The 19,835-nt window shown below is 39.6% G+C and overlaps 1 long non-coding RNA gene across 2 annotated transcripts in view; it reads left to right on the top strand.

Moving 5' to 3' along the window:
• Positions 1 to 10,254, top strand: part of LOC112951421 — a 50,721-nt gene extending 40,467 nt beyond the window's left edge. Inside the window, exons 3-5 of one of the 2 annotated variants that reach the window (XR_003250198.1) lie at positions 9,357 to 9,525; positions 9,730 to 9,800; positions 10,191 to 10,254. This is a non-coding gene — a long non-coding RNA (uncharacterized LOC112951421). The remainder of the gene's footprint in view (positions 1 to 9,356; positions 9,526 to 9,729; positions 9,801 to 10,190) is intronic. The other variant, XR_003250199.1, reaches the window with a different exon arrangement.
• The last annotated feature ends 9,581 nt before the right edge of the window (positions 10,255 to 19,835 follow it).

The raw sequence follows: 19,835 nt of genomic DNA, 5'->3' as shown, positions 1-19,835 counted from the left end.
TGACAGAGAGTAACCAAGAATACACCAGACACTGCTTGAACTGTGTTTGGGTCATGATGGGGCTAATGAGATTTTTCTTAAATATGTTGTAGCGAAGAGCACCAGCTTTTGAAAAGGTACATCTGTATTTTGGCAAGGCTGGGAAGTGTGTGCTGTCAGACTGGATAGATGTGTGTGATTTTTACCTCCAAATTATATGTGGGTAGATAGGTAGATTCCTGTATGTATACTGTACAAATGGGTGGCATTTGAAGAATGACTGAGCTTCAAGTACAAAATTACCCTGAAGATCTTGTATCTCTTCACATCTCTCATTGGCAATTCAAAGAACAACTGTAAGATCATTTTACATCAGAGCCCTAGATAAATTGATTAAAACAAAGCTAATGAAAACCAAATGAATCTAAATTGGCATAAATGAATTTTGAAAGGAGGAAAAAATGAAAAGAAGTTAGAAGGTGCCATTAAAACCATCATAAAATTGGAGTTTGGGTCTGGAAAAAGATAATGTGCTATGGTGACCTGTGACTGCAGTTATGTGGCGTGTTGGGGTCACAGGAAGTTCTGGCTGCTTGCAATTTCTCCCAGTATGCTAGCGTTGGTTTCTACATCTTGAATTTTGCTCTCATCAAGCTGAATTTGATTCAGTTGTCTTTTCCAAAATGCACTGAAATAGTTTTTCAGATCTGCTGTGAAAGTGAATATTATACATTTATGTTTAATGGTAAAAGTATGTACCCCTCTTAACATTTTAGCTGATTATCAAACATTTAAGGACAGATACTTGCAAATTGCAAAAATTTGTGAATCTAGGTGAGCTGTTCTTGACTATGATGGAGAGAGACTTACAGCACTGTCTTCTTTCCTGGCCCCTGTAAGCTGTCCTATCCCAACCATGTCTCATGTCTAGAGCTTTTTGCATCTCGGTGATAAATTCTGTGTAGACATTCAATAGGAAAAGATCTTAGAGAAATAACTTTATGCCACAAAAACATTAGGCAGCTTTGAAAGGGAGAAGTGTAAGGATCTCTCCTTTCTTATGTGACTTTCACTGGGAAGGAGGAGGGGAAGTCTTGCCCTGCTGAACTCATTCTGGATCTGAAAATCACATTTGTTTTACTTGAAAATTCAAATTATTAAATAAATATAAGTGAAATGTGCTCTGCTAGTTGGTTGTGGATGTGTCCACTCATGAACAATAGGAATATAGTTTCTCTATAAAATACTCATGTAATGTGCTTGACCATATGCTGTGATCAAAGAAACTTGTAGGTCTGAGTTTTCAGGTTTCATTGAGTTTTGCGGCTTATTGAGAAAGCTAATTTGCCTGTTTGAGATCCAGCTCTGCATGTCTACTGTAGATGTTTGACAGAGCTCTGAACTGTCAAAAAGAAAAGAAATAGTAGGGGGCACAGAGGTAAAGAGCTCCTTTTTGCCTGCTTCTGGCATGTCTTAAGCAAGATTCAGAGCTTAACTGGTAAATATTCCATTGACTTCAGTAAAAATTGGAATGCAGTCTGTGGGCTGTAATATTGCAGATGTCATATGAAATTGTGGAAAGTCCGTGTAGGCCCTTTCACTGAAGACTGTTTCACGGTCCATTAAAAACAAATTGAAACTGGAATGTTAATTCCCCAGGGAATAGATTAAGCTTCATGTCGTTGTTGGTTATGCTAATGTGCAGGAAGATTGACTAGTTAAGTAAGTTTGTTAATTACTCTGTAATTAGTAAATTTGTAGAACGGAGATAATGTGCAAAGTAATACAAGAGAAACTTTTCTGCAAATGGCCCTCATGAAGTAGTGAGCTTTAAATAAAACTTTTAAATGACACTTGATAACATACTAAGGCAAAAAGAAAGCACTAGTTGGTATTCCAGCAACAATTTTATGCTTTCAAAAATACAATGAAAATGTTTGCATGCTGTGAGATACAACACAGGAATGACATTTGCGAGTGAAATGACAAAACTGATGACCAAAATAAATACTGTAGTGTTCAGCTGTATGGAAATTGAAGTTAATGAGGAGGTATATTTAAAGTCAGTTAAAGTATCACCTCTGTGCATAGAAATTGGATGTTGGGGTGGACCAATCCTGACTTCTCAGAGAAAAAAGGTAGAGAGGAGGAATTACACTCTTTGTTTCTATGGCCCGAAATTTTTAGACAGCTGAGATACTTTTGAGAATAAGGGAAAGAAAGTTTCTCTTTAAATGATGATTCCCATCTTCTTAATGATACGTAGCTCCTTTCTGGATCACGAGGAATCTCTTTGCTACTTTAATTGTATAGATATCTTCTCCATATGGATGTGCTTTCAAAGGTCTTAATCATAAACAGCTTTTATTTTATTTTATTTTGGTAATTGTAAGAGTTACGAGGATCCAACATCCCCTCCAATAGCTATTCTCCAGCTCTCTGTTGCCATTTCTGTCCTTCTCACAGTTCTTCCTGCTTCTTCCTCTTTATCTTGTCCTCAGGATAAACACAAATTCACAGATATTCTGAACAACCTCTGTGCTTGTATTATTTTGGTTGAACCCAGTTTGTGATCAACTGATAACCATTGTTATTACTACTTAAGTTTGAATATGACCTTGCAAGGATAATGACAGCAATAAAAAGATGTTTTAATTTTTTCTTCTTTCCTTTTATTCATTCCACATCTTCAGTCTTTAGGAGATTGTGATTTGGGAAAAGCTGGTATTTACATCTTTATCCCTGTCTCCCAGAAGATTCATGCAAAAGCAGGAGGTATTAAGAAAAAATAGCAGTAAATCATTAAACAAGACCCTAAGCTAACATCCAGCTTCACTGCAGTAACTTCTGCTTTTGAGATCCCACTGTTGCATTGCCAGTGCTGGAAGCTATCTGCCTACAATCGATGTTTTTCATCTATGGTTAAATATAAGATCTTAAACTTGGGAATGTGCATTTGTGTAGCTCCCTGATGGTCTTTTAGTTCATAAACCAAATCAAGTTGCTGACGAATGGGGTTTCAGCTTGTTCCAAAGGTATTTCATTTAAAATTAGAATACTTTGCTGAAAAATAAGTATCTGAAGCTTCTGAGGATAAGTGCTTCTCAGTATGAAGCTACTAAAATATGGAGATTAGGTTGCTATTATCATCTGTAGTTCAGTACTCTGTGACGAGCAAGAGGGATCTGCTTTTGCTTTTCTCTTTTTTTGTAGGCTCTAATACATGTGCTGAAAAACTTGAGGGGCATCCTCTGTGACAGGTGAACCAAAAAGTGGCAATTAAGGCAGAGAGGCTCCATTCTTTTTATTATTTTTTCGTATTTTTTTAATTTGTATGTGCTTGCTTGTTGGTACAGAAATGTGAAATGCACTCTCATCCCAGCATTCCTGCTGTCATCTCTCTGTTTAAGTGAAAGGTCAGTTCTTTGCTTTTGCTGTTGCTAGCATAGATATCTGCAACATACCTGTTAAACATGCAACGTGCCCAGAAAAAAAGAAAAAATAAATTAAACCAATGGATCCTCTCTTCTCCTTAAACAAAAGTAAAATGCAGGCATTTATGTCCCTGGAAAGCACTTGCAAGAAAAGATACACTGTTAGAGGGTGTTCAGGATGCAAAAAAGAACATTTATATATATATATATATATATATAAAAATGTGTGTGTATATATATATGTATATATAAAAACGTATAGAAGAGAGGAGGCAGGCTGTCTACCTATTGCATATGTGAAACAGGGCAAGAGAGAAAGTTCTTTGGTCCAGCTCCCGGGGTGTCTGCTGTATGAAAAGGCATTTTTACTCTGGAGAAGTAATTGCAACCAAACTTGCACTGGCTGAAGCAGTCTATTTTTATTAATGGTTTTGTGCTGAAAGTAAAGAACTCTGAAGAGAGGAGAAATTGTTTAGTGGAAAAACAGAAGGAAAGGACCAGTCTGTGTGTAATATCTGTTTGGCTGTAGGTATTTAGTTTGCCTCTAGATGTTTAATTTTGCCAACCAATTACAGACTAAGTTTCTCTGAGTGCTCTCTCTCTTCTACTCTGTTTGTTCCCTGGAGAGGCTGTTCTCTGCAGAGCCAAACTCTCCCAAAACCTAAGGCCTGACATGTGGGTGCAGCAGGATATCCTGCAGGGGAGCTTCTGTTCATGGCCACTTGTAAATGAAGTAAATTGCCACTAGATTTCTTGCCTTCTTAATAACATCTCTAGCCTAGCAAGGCTGGATAGCTACAGCAATGGGTCGTCTGCTGAAGAGGAGGATGAAGCAAGCAGAGCCTCGCGTTTGTAGGGGCTGAGTATGAGATGCTTTCCTAAGAGGAGATTCTGATGCAGCTAGGAAATAATCTTTTGCCTAAATAGTAAAACAACATAATCTAGTAAGGAGGAAAAGTTAGCCTTGCTAATCGATTATGGCAAGAAAGTGCAGAGTGAAGCCGAATGAAGGAAGATTTTAAAGATTCAGGTTGAGTGTGCTTTAAGACAGTTTAGGGACAGAGCATCATTCTTTGGTTGGTATTTACATTGTCAGGAAAAGCATTCTAAATGCCATTGGAGAATATATTAACATCTACCAAGCAGCAAAAATACTAGAAGACAGCCCAAATAAAGGCAACACTGATACTGTTCCACAGAGGAAACCTACTAATAGCAACAAAAAGGCTCCAAAATGGCTTAAAAAGTGCTGTAAGTTGGAAAAACAATATACAGTTAAAATAAAGCTGTAATAGCCTCATCAGAATCCATGATTCTATGGAAGGGAAATTCTGCTCTGCTGAATTTCTTCCATGACTGAGTATTTCTTGAATATTTGAATATTCACTGCTCTTACCATGTCTCAGGGCCCCTGTTCCACTTCTAGATGTCTTTAGACACGTTTGTGTTCAGAATTGCCCTGTCCATTAACCTGGTGAGCTTGTACTGAAGGGAAGGGGAAGCCTAAATTTAACCATGTGCTCTGAGTACTCTGTGCTTGCTAAGCTCATGCTGACTTTGAAAAACCAAGGGTCTGATAGCTATCATAAAGTGAAATAAGAAAGATTTAGGTATTACACTAACAGTATATATTGTTTTGTACTGGTAGCCTATGTATTACAGTTTTAATTATAAGACTTCAGAATGAGTACAATGTTCTAAGTAATGCCCTTGGGCCATAAAGGGGAAAATAGCTGCTAAGTCCCTCCTTACTTAAGACTGGGAGGAGCACTCATGCATGTTGTTGTTAGTGAACCTCCTCAATCTGCATATTCAATGAAACTTGAGTGTTTTATTTGTTGTTTCCACATTTGTTTAAACAAATTTAGCAAATAGAGCTCAGAGGATGGTAATCAGTGGCACTGAGTCCAGTTGGAGGACTGTAGTTAACGATGTCCCCCAGGGGTCAGTCCTCAGTCCACTCTTGTAGAATTTATTCATCAACGACCTGGATGAAGGGCTGGAGTGCTCCCTCAGCAAGTTTGCTACTGATACTAAACTGGGAGGAGGAGCTGATAGCCCTGAGGGCTGCACTGCCATCCAGAGGGACCTGGACAGACTGGACAACTCAGCAGTGAGAAACCTCATGAAGTTCAACAAGACCAAATGCAGGGTCCTGCACTTGGGGAGGAATAACCCCAGACACCAGTACAGGCTAGGGACTGACCTTCTAGGAAGCAGCTCCTCAAAGAGGGACTTGGGTTTCATGGTGGACAAGTTGACCGTGAGGTAGTGGTGTGCCCTTGTGGTCAAAAAGGCCAACAGAATCTTGGGGCGCATTAAGAAGAGCGTCTCCAGCAGGTCGAGAGAGGTGGTTGACTCCCTTCTACACAGCCCTGGTGAGGCCCCATCTGGAGACTGTGTCCAGTTCTGGCCTTCCCAGCCCAGCACAAGGCTACGAGGATGATCAGGGGCCTGGAACAGCCCTATGAGGAAAGGCTGAGAGAGCTGGGCCTGTTCCGCCTGGAAAAGAGAAGGCTGAGGGGGGACCTGGTCAGCGTCAAGGAATGAGGAGGATGGGACTGGCCTCTTTTCAGTGATGGCCACTGATAGAACTAGAGGAAACGGCCACAAAATGAAGCACCAGAAGTTCCACAGGATCTTCAGGAAAAAAATGAGGGTGACAGAGCACTGGAACAGGTTACCAAGAGAGGTTGTGGAGTCTCCTCTGGAGATCTTACAAACCTACTTGGACGTCATCCTGTGCCACATGCTCTAGGTGACCCTGCGTGTGCAAGGAGGTTGGACTAGATGATTGGTCCCTTCCTATGTTAAGGATTTTATGATTCTATGAAGTAGTAGTGTCTGCTTTAAATAGTTATAATTCCAACACAGAACAAAAAACTAGCAATATATTGGCACTTAAAACAGAATACAGATAAAGATACCTTTGAAAATACAGACAGAAAAAGATTGCTTGTGCATTGTCCAATTTGAATATAATTTTTTCACTCCACTCTGCCTAAATCTCCCAAGTTTGATCAGCAAATAAGTATCTGCATCGTGAAAGTCAAAGAGTAACATTTAATGGAGAGGGAGAAACGCACTGAAACTTTCATCTTAAGCAATCTCTCTTCTTTGCAAAGGGCAGCATCTGGCTGTGTGTGTTCATGTCAGCATTGCAAATTGTACTTCAGGGAGTTCCTTATTGGAATTAATCATTCCAGGCACAGGGGTAAACATCCACACAGAGCTTTGGGAGTTTCATGCTCCAACCTCATTAACATTAAAAACAGTGTCTGAAACTCCTCGTAGTTTGCCTTGAAAATGCATCTATAATGTCACCTTGCTCTGTGGACTTCATACAATATCAGTTGCTTCAAATGGTAACCATAAATGTACAAGTAGGAGGAGGCAGTCTTTTGGTATATTTGTGAAGTCTGCCAAATGCTCAGAATGTTTTCAGGATATTTGGCTACATTAAACCTAGAGAAAGATAAGTTCAGAGAGCCCAAAATCATTCTGAATTGTCCAGAGGCCTGACCTAGAGCACAGGAGGATTGGATACACATCATTTGTAAGCTCTGTGGAGAGATGTATTCACATGTCTGAGCAGCAATTGCAGCCTCCTAACAGGTTCATTCATGGCAGCGTTTGCCTTGTCAGATGATGCCAGGGCCTGCAGTCACCAAATCCGCATGTGCAAAAGAAGGGCCCCCTGCTCTGTGCAGCACAAGGTGATATTTATATGTATTCTGTTTCTTGGTCTTGATATTTAATGTATCCCAGAAGAAGACATTTCCCTGAAGTCAAAGACAAACCTCTGAACAAAGTGTATGGAGACTTCAGTGTGTCTTATGCGAGAACAGGCTCCCTAGTTACTTTCAGTGGGTGAACTCAAGATTTTATAACTAAATAATACCTTTTAAAATAGAGACCAACACGTTTTCTTGCAATTGTGTAGGAACTCATTCTTTCTGAAGGTGCCAGCTGTCACTCATGGTGCTCTGCTATGCACTTGCTCTGGCTTATCCAGGCTTCTCACTCTCCGTTTAGTAACAGTAAGGAGAAGAGCGAACTAGTTGATTAAGCTGAAGTGAGTGCAAGGTGTTCCCTTGGTGATGCCAGGTGGGTCTTGGGCACTTGCTGCTCAGTAATGACTCTAGAGAGAACTGATAGAGTCTTGCAAATGTGTGGCAGTGTTTTCCTGGTTGTGGTGCAGAAGGGTAGAGCTAGGATGGGACAACCCATCCGAGGTGTGGATGTGAAGCAGACTGAGGATCTCTCAAAAGAACATACTAATCCAAATGTTGTATAACTTTTTGTTGTTAGAGGTAGTGGAAGTTTGCTTTCTACCAGCACAGAGGTGAGATACAGCTAGAAATTACTGCTTCAAAACTGTGCCAAATGCTCACGTAGAGTGGGGCAGAAGGCAAATGGTTCCATAAAGCTGTTAACTGGAACGCTGAGAAGTTACAGGGAAAAAAATCCTTTTCTGTTGGTAGAGTTTGGGCTAAAGTCTCGAAACTAACAATTGTTTATTGCTCAATGTGCACCATTCACGTGCCCAAAGTGATCGGGAGAAGAGACCTTTCATGCTCGTCATAGAATACTTTCAATATAAAGCCAAATCAGTTTTAAGGTTTGTCATGTCCAGTACTATATTTCCAGTGTTTTTAGTAAACAAGGGTATCATTTTTTCAAATTTGGAATAATACATTTTTAAATAGTTCGTGTTTACCAAAACATGCAGAGGAATGTTAATATATGGATAAGTGAGATCTAAAATCTGTTACTGAATGAGTGCAGCAACAGTATGTTCATCACTAAATGCAATGATGGACTAATGTGTACACCTCTGATAGTAACATTCTTGCACAAAATATACCCAAGGTGAAAAAAAAAAAAGTTTACTCCGTAATACCTGCAGCTTCATTATACTCCTTCCTAATTAGATGATTAATGAGACTGATTTTCTTTTAATTTTAGTATCCCTGCTGGCAGCACTTACATTAACTAAAGCATAAGAATATTCCCACCTACAGAATCATGCAGTTTCCACCTTGTGTCTGCTCTGCTGTCCTTCACTCACATTTCTATTCCAAACAAGACATAAAAGGGTTAATAAATGTCTTTGAAAATCAAGGAAAATAACTGGATGCATTTTGGAAAGGACAGGAGGAGACAGATGGCCGTGTCTCCTTAGGAAGCTAGACTTTCCAAAGAAGAGTTTGGGTTTTAGGAGCATTTGATGCTAAGAAGGAATTTTCTCTGCATGATTCTGGGGCTTGTGGTGCAGAGTCATGTGGTGAGCAAGACCCTGGGCTGTGCTTGGGAGGGCGAGATGTCACCTTGAGGGCCAGAGACGGTTTTGTGGACGATCGTTTTGTGACATGCTAACTAATAGCAGCGGTTAGGACTCCAGCAACAGAAAACTTTTAGGAACTGAATCATCTTGAGTTGCTTAAGCCTTGCTGTTTGGGCTGGGACTGTTGAAGCAAAACTAGTGAAACAGCCCTATCAGACTAAATGATGGCTTTATGCCCCACTGAGTGTGATGACTCCATACTAAGAAAAATGAGAGTGGAGAGAGCAGCTTAAGGAAAACTGACCTTGATCTAAGGACATGTCTATACAAGTTGAACAATAAGTTCTCAACATGAGTGGAAAAAAATGAATTTTTTAAAATCCAAACTTCTTCTGGTCTATGGAATGGATCACATTGGAAATAGCAACAGAAATAGTAATGGAAAGGAAGGGTAGAAGCCTCTAGACCCCTCCCAAAGACATCTGTATTGAAATGTTTACAAAGCTTCCCATTAAATCTTACAGGGCTAATCATTTTAACAGATTTTACCTGATGACATATGCTGCTAATAGAGGGAATAGTAAAGCATAGTGCCTAATTTATATGACACCATCAGATATTCTCTGCTGCTGTTTGATGCTCCTTGTCTTGCACAGTCTAAGGAACCCCAAGAATTTTGTTCAGCTGCCCTGCAGTTTGGACTGGAGAAGAAATGACAACCCCATCTTATTTGACTTCTTCCGTGTCCCAACCTACATGGTTTTGTCAGCAAATTGAAGGATTTAGAGGCAGCCCGGAACTATACAGGGATTAGCTGCAATTTCAGTAAGTCTTTCCTCGAGTCTTCCTGCACAAGAGTAAATCTGGGTCTTTGTAGCTCAGCCTGTGTGACAGCATGGTCTGGTGGGTGCTATAGCCACTGGTTGAAGGCTCTCAGGGCTTCAGTGGGGGCATTTTCATCATGAAACAGTGAGATGATGGTGGACAATTACCTAATTACAAACCAAAACAAAAAGATCTACCGTCTAGGTGGGCACCTGCTGTAACTGGGCCACAGCTGAGAATGTCTGTACATTGGTTTCATCAGATGCTGCTAAAAGGTAGAGGAAACCAAATCTGCTTGTTCTTCCCTCTATCAATTACACGCACACTTGCCAGAGAAGGAAAGGTTCAAGCAGAATTGTCACGACAAGTGTTCCCCTGAAGTAAAATTTTCTTTCCTTTTGAGGTTAATTGCTAATTATTTTTTGTTTATCTCACTTGTGGGCTGGTGTTGGGTATTCTGTAAAATTGTTTCTTTCTCCAGATGAGGTGCTGCCTTGAGAAGGGCTTACAGCTACTTCAGTGACACCCCTTCAGGTGCTGTTCTGTGGGTTTCTTATCCCTCCATGGGACACTGTGAAAACTATGTTTGTTATAATTTTTATGGATAGTCCTTAAGTATGTTTTAAAGTTTCCATTTTTTGTGTGTGTGTTTTGTCTTTAAGCAGATTTCAGGACTATTGAAGTTTTGGGAAAACTCCCATGTGTTTGGGTGGCAAAGATATAAGATGAGGAGCACTTTGTAGGGGTAGGAGAAAGAGATGCAAGGAGTGCTAGCAAAGTTGAGGAGCGCTTATGCTGGAGCTGTGCAAAACGAAGGTGATTAGCAATGAAAGGACTCCTTCGGTGAAGAGCACGAGAGAGCATTCCTTCTCCTCCAAACAACATATGCTCTGGGACCCCTCATTTGAAACTTTCTTGGTCCTGTATTTTTTTTAACCTCCCCATTGTGCTTCAGCATCTGTGAGCCTTTTTATTTGAGATATTCCTTTCTTTTAATTGTCAAATAAAATCTTAGAAAATCACATTCATGCTGCTCTTAGTTTTTAGATATTGCCTGTTTGTGTTCTCTCTGAACTTCCCGATGCCTTTCACTTCTCAGCTAATATATTTTAAAATGAGAATCAGAAAAATCCCTTTGGAAAGATAGGTATTAATCCATGGAGATACTGTTTTGCATCCCATAGGAAAATGGCAAAGGCAAATTTAATTTATAAAGTGGAATGTCTGAGAAGAGATAACAAATAAGTCTGAGAAAGTGAGAGGACAGAATTACATGACTTTATTTGAGTCTTTAATATTGAGAGTAAATTATTTTAAGGTATGATGTTCTAAATATTCTACTCCAAATTTTTTTTTATTTTAGGAATACATACTCATCTAAGAAATATATACTACAGATATCCTTATGCTAGTAAGTTAAATCTAGTGGGACTATTTAAGTTGTCCTTTTTTTCTCCTGAGTTCAACTGGATGCAAGTGTACTGATCTGTGGATCAGTAGTGCAGATGATAATTAATATTAATCCTATTAATAAAATTTATTTCCAATGTCTTTTAATTTCTTCACTTTTGCCTCTTCTTCCTAAGATGTAATGCTACCAGTCAGATTTCTTTTTTGCAAACTATCTCATCTGCTTGTAGACTTGTAGAAGCTTTCAATGCAGGACACAAATGAAAGTCCTTTTACTGTTCACCACATAGATCCAGCTGCTCTGTATAATGGTTTAATTACTTATAGTGCTTCCTCTTCCATTTTTTTCTTTCACACTTATCGTAAAGTTGGAGATTTTAATGTAAGATAAGTTGCTTGTTGGTTGAATACAATAGAAAGTCCAGGTCCTACTATAAGAAGAATGGCGCATTAAGTGCTCCTGGCACCTCTTATTATGAAAGTTTATTTCATTTTTATTATTAAGCCCCGTCAGACTTTCATGGCTGGATTTAAATGTTCATTTAGGTTTCCGGACTGCTTTACACTGATTATCTCTTCATTTTCTTCTCCTGTCTTTGTCCTTCCACTGTCTCTGCAAACATTGTTTGCCTTTTGGAGCGTGTGTGAGTGTGTGTGAATTTCCAACCATTCTTTTTTTTCTAACATATGAAAAGAACTATTCTTCCCCTTACCACTTTCAGATCAGGAATTGAGGCAGAAAGATTGAAATTAGCAGGGTCTGCTTAATTTGGATGTTTTGGTTCTGCGCAGGTAGGACCAGGCAGCATTGCCAAGTCCATCCTGCATTTGAATCACAGCTTCTATTGTCGTCTTAATTTCAGAAGTTCAGAAAATCAGGTTACAGAATCTCAGGTCAGGCCTTCAGAAAATGTAACCCACAGCGAGTGAAAATCTGAGCAGAGCTTCAGATTTGCTCAAACTGACCATTTTTGTTAGAGAACTTTGGTCTTGTTCACTGCACGTCTTTCAATTTCTCAAATAAATTAAGTCTTCTTTTCTATGCACAACGGATCACTCCCAGAGCAGGCTTATCTTGTGAACTGAATGAATTTAGGTCCTGTTGATTGATGCCTTATATATTATAACATAGCCTATAAATACTGTTGGAGTCTGAGTGCACCTCTTGGTCAGGACTTATGGGGGCAAGGTAGGCTAATTGCAATTTGCTAATTGCTTGTATGTTTGGCCCAGTGATGTGTTTGTGACTCCACTTAAGGCAAATTCTGAATGTGGGTTTTGTATTATTTTCCTTGAGTTGAAGAAGCAGATGAAGACGCAGACTCAAGCTGGCTTGAGTATCCCGTAGTCATATTTGGGGCTGCACTGTAGAGATAATGAAGGAAGATGGCCAATACAAATCTTCATGCACAGTATAGAAATGCTTAATATTATCTTAATTTGCCCCTTAGCAGCAAAAGTGGCTTTAGCAGGGATAAAGCCAAATGAGTAGCTCCTCCTGGATATGGTAGTTTCTTGCCCCTACGCTGCTGCTTGCTTCCCTAGAAAGGGTCTAAGTCTGGGCCTGGCTGAGGTGATGGTTTCAGCTCAGAAAAGGGCTTTCATGGGGCAATTACTGTGGCCCGAACTTCTCTGCTTCCTGAGCTGGCTCCTTAAACTTGCTCAGTGACATCTTTGCCTACATGCTTTTATGCAGCAAAAGCTATTGATTGGTATGAAAATTTAGCACACATGCATATTTTTTACATGTGTGCGTTACATATATAAATCTAGGTAATTACAGTTAAAGCACTCAAGATTTGCTTGTTTTGGGGCAATCTTATTAATATATAGCAATCGCATCTTCTGTCCAATCTGTAGATAAGTTATGTTCATCTAAGAATATCAAAAGAACTTGCTAGTCAAAAAAAAACCCTCTGACTTCCTGCCAGAGTCCTGGTTTGACCCTCATCACTCTCAGAATAGTGAAGGCTTTTTCTGTAAGAATCCACTTGAATAAACAGCTAATGATAATGGCATTGCAAAATCAGGTATGCCTTATGTAAGGTGCTCTCTGTTACTGCTGGTCCATTTATAGCACATGCCACATACTGATTCACTTACGATGAATTGCAAGGGATGCTGCAAGACTAACCATTAAAGAAAGGAACACTGTAGTGCATCTAAGTTATGCTCTTTTTCCCCCCTACCCATCTCCTAATGCCCTCCACTTTTTTTTTTCTTTCCTTTTTCCTACTTCCCTTTCATTGGCAATGTATATGGGCTTGACTGAATGCTGTTAACTGAATATGTTCCCCAGCTGCAGAAGAGATAAAACTACTTTGTAAGATGAACATGAATGTGAGTTGTTAGCTGATGGATCAGATATAAGTGACTCCTCTTTATGTAATTGTTAGTAACTGTGGGAGATCAGAAATATAGATTCCAGGTCAAACCTAGAAACCCTAGTATTTTACTGGGATCATTGGCAGGAGGAGAAGGAGCTTCTATTAGGAAAAAAAGAATCTCTGAAATAGCTGAGACAGATGGTGCTTAAAATCTGAAAGGCATATTTGGTAAATAGCCAGTTACGAATATTTTGTAATATTAATGTAATCTTTATTAAATTACATTGTTATGTAAGGTAATTCAGTGATTCTGTGGTGCAAAAAATATTGTGTATAAATATATTTTACAGTGAACATGTTTTCCAAGTTTAGATAAAATCTCTGAGAATTTGCTGTTTATATGTTTTTCTAAGCTAAAGCATATTACGTCAGTGCTTGTCATTGTATTTCTGAAAACCAAAGACTTAAAAATTGACCTATGTTCAAAGTTTCACATGCCCTTTTAACACGGGAAACTGGGCTATCTCTTTCTAGTGTCCTGGCAAGTGTTACAAGGAACCATTAGGTGCGCCTCAGCAAACTAATGGTCTTCCCAGTGATTTAAGTTGTGAGTTTGCTGATGCTAAAAGGAAGTTGACATCCATGAAACTATTAATAAGATTGGTCTTTACAGAAAGATGGGTGTTAAAACATTCAGATCACAGCTAGCACTACTTACCTATTCATCCTTTTGATAATGAACTTGGAACAAGAAAACAGGTCCTGCAAAAAACACTGGACTAAACTAAGCAAATAGCCCCAGGGCCTTCTATGATACTTGGGTAAAAAGTGAAAAAGATTAAAGTTACTGTGGGACACAGACCAACGAAGGTAACCCTGTATGATTTCCCTCATATTCTTAAGAAAAGGTGAGAGTTGATCACAAAAGGAATGTCCTTTTCTGAAAGAAAAAGCTGAGCTTTCAGAGTTGAACAATGAATGTTCCTGAGAAATAAAAGCCTCTTTCTGTTTAAATATGGGGAAAAAATTTTTTTTGAAGCTCTTTTTCCCTGTCATGTTGAGTTGACTCATAATGGCTCTACTTTCACAAGCAACACCTGATCACTCAATGTCAGCTACGAGTCAATACTTTTGGGTAACAAAAGTCATACTATTTTTAATATATTTGGGACTAAGTCCTGACACTGAAGAATTAAAATGCAACAGCATTGATCTGTTAGTCTGTCATTAGCAAAAAACATAGTACTGTCAGGGAGCTTAGCACAGTAGTGACAAATGCACAGTGTCTCTTTGAGACTAATTTCTCTTTGAGACTAATTGTCTGTCTTCAGCTGTTGTCCACCCAATATCCTGCCCAATATTATTCTTTTATAAGAGATTAAATGGAAAATAATTCTGTGACACAATCACTATGTTAAAGTATACTTCTCTGAAGCTAACATGCTCTGCTCATGCCTGGGGATCATCTGAACTTCAAAGGAGCTTTGTATTCAGACACATACATTTGATTCATTTACCCTGATTGCCACTGAGGGGATCAATATCCCCAGTTTTCACCACAGTTATTTTCTCTTCGCTGATCAGGTTCAGCTAAAGTGAGTCATTGTAGTGCTGCTTGTTTTGGACATTCAATAATTTTGCAGCTTTATTCTTATAAAGTATTATGGGTAAAAGTTATTGTGCAGTGTTAAGTTGAGAGTAGTGGTCTAGACTTTTAACATTTTTGATCATAGAATCATAGAATGCCGAAGGTTGGAAGGGACCTCAGAGGTCATCGAGTCCAACCCCCCTGCACACGCAGGGTCCCCTAGAGCACATGGCACAGGGCTGCATCCAAGCGGGTTTTAAAGATCTCCAAAGAAGGAGACTCCACAACCTCTCTGGGCAGCCTGTTCCAGTGCTTTGTCACCCTCACAGTGAAGAAATGCTTCCTTGAGTTCCTGTGGAACTTCCGATGCTTCAGTTTGAAGCCATTTCCTCTAGTCCTATCCCTGCCCACCACTGAAAAGAGGCTGCCCCCCTCCTCCTCACTGCCTCCCTTGAGGTATTTATACACGCTGATCAGGTCCCCCCTCAGCCTCCTCTTCTCCAGGCTGAACAGACCCAGCTCTCTCAGCCTTTGCTCATAGGGCAGATGTTCCAGGCCCCTGATCATCCTGGTAGGCCTGCGCTGGACTCTCTCCAGCAGCTCCACATCCCTCTTGTACTGGGGAGCCCAGAACTGGACGCAGTACTCCAGATGTGGCCTCACCAGGGCTGAGTAGAGGGGGATGATCACTTCCCTCGACCTGCTGGAGACGCTTTTCTTAATGCMCCCCAGGATCCCGTTGGCCTTCTTGGCCACCAGGGCACACTGCTGCCTCATGGTCAACTTGTCGTCCACCATGACACCCAGGTCCCTCTCTGCGGGACTGCTCTCCAGCAGGTCCACTCCTAATCTGTACTGGTGTCCAGGGTTATTCCTCCCCAAGTGCAGGACCTTGCACTTGCCCTTGTTGAACCTCATGAGGTTTCTCGCCGCCCAGTCCTCCAGTCTGTCCAGGTCCCTCTGGATGGCAGCACAGCCCTCAGGGCTATCAGCTACTCCACCCAGTTTGGTATCGTCGGCAAACTTGCTGAGGGAGCACTCCAGCCCTTCATCCAGGTTGTTAATGAATAAGTTGAACAGGACCGGACCGAGAACTGACCCCTGGGGGACACCACTAAGTACAGGCCACCAGCTGGACTCCGCACCATTGACAACCACTCTCTGCACCCTGCCATCGACCCAATTCCTAATCCACCTCCCCGTCCACTCATCTATCCCACACCTTCGGAGCTTGCCCAGGAGGATGCTGTGAGGGACAGTGTCAAAAGCCTTGCTCAAATCCAGATAGATGACATCCACCGCTCTGCCCTCATCTATCCAGCTAGATATTCCTTCGTAGAAGGTGATCAGGTTAGTCAAGCAGGATTTCCCCTTGGTGAATCCATGCTGGCTACTCCTGAGCACCTTCTTCTCCTCCATTGATAACAAGTTTGATTTTCCTCACTTGCATCAGAAAATGCCTTAATTTATTCCTCCCATTTTCTTTCCATCCTGAGAAGCATCCGCCGTGCTTACATAAATTCTGAGATGGAGAGCAGAGCCCTGCAGTTCTGGTAATGAAAATTACCTCTGTGATTTGATTGAAATGCTGGAGAATACTGAAAACTAGAATATTAGTGGGAGGAAAGCATTAGTGATGAAGCCATGAAGATTATGGATTACCTGGGAGAGAGGGTTTGGAAGTAAGAGATCAGGGAGGAGAAGGTAGGAAATCGAGCAAGTTTGAGACAATCAAGAAAGCTTCTGATTCCAGGAACTGTCTCCCACCATGTTATTGCAGAGGTAGACCTCAGAGGTTTACATATATCTATGAGGATATATATATATTGTCAAACTTGTAGACATACAAGACAGCATTTAGATTGCTAACCTCAGTGAGACAGATTTGATTTCTTGTTGATAAAGATTTCCTTTTATGACCTTTGGCAAGTCACGTATGGATAGATTTGCAATGGGACTTATTTCTGAAATCAGTTTTCTCTAAACTTTGGATTTGCTACTGCTTGCCTCTGGAAGGAGTCAAGTTTTATAGATATTTCAGTTTTCACACACACACACAAAAAGCCTATGTAACTTTTTTTTTAAAATAAATATGAATTTAAATATTTTATCTGTTTAATATTGTGACGGGAGGGAGCTGAGAAGGACATTTGAGTTTGTCTATGAAAACATCCCTAACCATTTGACAACTACAGAAGTCTCACTTTTTTTACTGAAAATCTCTTGCTTTGATGATAATTTTTTCGATTGGAGAGTTGAACCTGATTTTTCCATGTTTGAACCCCACAGTATTGTTTATAATATGAAACAATAATATCTATCGAATAGATAAAATCCAATAATTTCATTAGCATCTGCTGGGAATTTGCATTTCTCGGTTCAGATACTTAGCTTGCTTAGCTTATGAACTCACTTGCTTTACCCCATTGAGAGTGAAGAAAATGTAGAGTATTGAGAAAATAAAGGCAAAGTACAGAAAATCACATTATGTGTTATAATGGAGGTAGACACTGTATCCTTAAATCTTAGTTTTAGTGCAGAGCATTGTGCATGAAAAGAGTCCATGCTTATGGGAAAAATACCCTGCGAATTAACATCAATCTGCACCATACAGTGATCTGAAGTCTAGGGATAATGATGGGCTATGTAAACAGCGGCATTGCTGGAATTGTTGTGCCACCACCAGCAGCATTTCCCCTTCCCAAGGATACAAATATCCCCCCAGAAATCAAACAGGAAGCATGACAAGAAAACTGATCAGCTCTTACAAGGAGTTGTAAGTGATGAAAACGCAATAGTATTTTCCTTGTACAACAACTATGGCAATTTTAATAGCCTCAGGAACACAGAATTGGGCTTCTAAGAAGTAATGCAATAAAGATGGAATCTTTAAATTATTAAAATGAGCCATGAGTGTAGCTAAAATGAGCTATCAACTGGATTGAAAGAACCGCGGTAGCTCTTTACTATTTGGATTATTTTTTTCTTCTAGCTTGGTTTTCTTGCTTTGTGAAAATCATATTATTATTGCATGAGCAAAACCCAGAGATATTAATGAAAATAATCCGTCAATATAAATGATAAAATCCAGCATATTCTACGATTATCTAACTACTGTGTGGATTTAATCTTGCGTTGTACTACAACTTGAGTTGTACTCTAAGGGCCAAACTGGGAACTAAACCCTGAGAGTTCAAATTCTACGTATTTGCATGTAGATATTCATTTGATATAGATGCATTATGGCATGAACATGCAAATCTTTAATGATAAAATTGTAGACACTTTATTAATTCTCTATTTCTGGGGAAAAAATGAAGGTGAAGCAACATGTACTGCTTAAATCTAATGCTAACAGCACTTCAGAAGAGCTGTATAAGCTAGTCAGACTGCTGCTTATGTTGGATCTCTTAGTCTCTAATAAAGTAGGGAATAGTATTTTGTAAAACCAAGTGAATCAGCTGGATGCAATAAGAAAGGCATAAAGAGTTTTAATAATTCTGAATTTAAGTATGATCTTGTTTTTCCTTCCCTTTGTTTCCCTCAGTTTGGTGCTTTTGATCGTACCTTGGCAATACTTACCACAATATGTGAGCGTTGACATTTGGTCTTAGAAAGTGCTTTCACAGTACTTGCTTTCACAGTAGAAGGAAGCCTTTATTGGTCATATATGCCACTGGAACACCTGAAAAGTTATAAAGCAACCCTAGTAATTGTATGTGAGAACAAAGCTTTAAAAATGCTCTCTTCATTTTTGGAGGGTACTGCTATAAGCAGGATTTCCTCTTAAGCAGGCTTAATTCAAAAACCTTTGCATTTAAAAACAAAAACAGAAAGTCAAGGAAAAGGATATTTTTGTGTATTGGATATGATTCTCAGTGGTATTTTCTGCTTGTTTTGGTGACATGAGGCACAATGCCCAATGTGATAAGTTCTACAGAGTTCAGACAGCTGATCTTGAAATAATGTCTGGAACAGGACATTCAGCTTTTCTTTCAAATGGCTGGCACAAACACAAACTTTCACCTCACAACATGAAAAAAGTAGCTTAAAGGCATTCTAAGCTTTGTAAAAAAATGTTTAGTTTTCTTTATTCTTTTTGTAATATTGTTCATAGTCCTTGTAGTGCATATAGCGATGCTAAGATACTTAACCATGAAACATGGGGTAGAACTTTGCACAAATTTCTCACTAATTTAAACAGAAAAAAAAAATTAAAAAAACAATGTTAAGATGTGTTTTCACAGTAGAAAGAGAATAATCAGTGACTTTGGCATTATTTTCAAAATCCTGGCAAATATAATGCATCTTATTATATTGTATTTTAAATAAAGGGAAAGGTGGATTAAGCTGCGTAGAGCCAATAAATGCTGAGAAGTTCCTTCCAAGTTGCAAAATATTCTACTGACTCTCAAAAGTCAGTGGAATATTTTGTTGAGCAAGGATTTCAGGGCTGTCCTTACACTGTGAATCAAAGCAGCACAACAGAATCAAAGCAGCACAATATATTAATGTGTAAAGAATGCCTATGAGATTAATGAGTAGATATCTCTGGGAATGTTTTCTGAAGTGAACGCTGGCCAGCATAGTATTGGGTCCACACTTCGTCTTTATAAAACATTTGGGATAGCCCTTCTAACCATGTGCAAGTCGTGGCACAAGATACGTCCAGGCAAGTGTGTGTCTGCTGTGGATGGTACCAGCGCGGATGAAGTTGGAGTCTTTCCAGCTGGACATAAGCACGAGTGTATCCTAAAGGCTTTGTGAGCTTGGAATAGCTCTCAGTAGCAAGGCCAGTGTAAACCAGACAGTCTATTTGGTACACGTGCTCACTGCCTTTCTCCAGAAAATTACGGCATATTGCTTATAACATGAGAAATGGAAGTCAATCCATCAAGAGTGACACTGTAATTACAGCAAATATCTTATTAGGAGGCCTCAATTAATTCCTATCCATAGGGTCCATTCTTGCCACAGTCTCATTT

Source organism: Nothoprocta perdicaria, unplaced genomic scaffold (assembly GCF_003342845.1).
Source record: "Nothoprocta perdicaria isolate Ctin4 unplaced genomic scaffold, notPer1 scaffold_35, whole genome shotgun sequence".
Lineage (NCBI taxonomy): Eukaryota > Metazoa > Chordata > Aves > Tinamiformes > Tinamidae > Nothoprocta > Nothoprocta perdicaria.
Note: the sequence above shows the minus strand (reverse complement) of the source record. Positions and strands in the feature narration are given on the sequence as shown.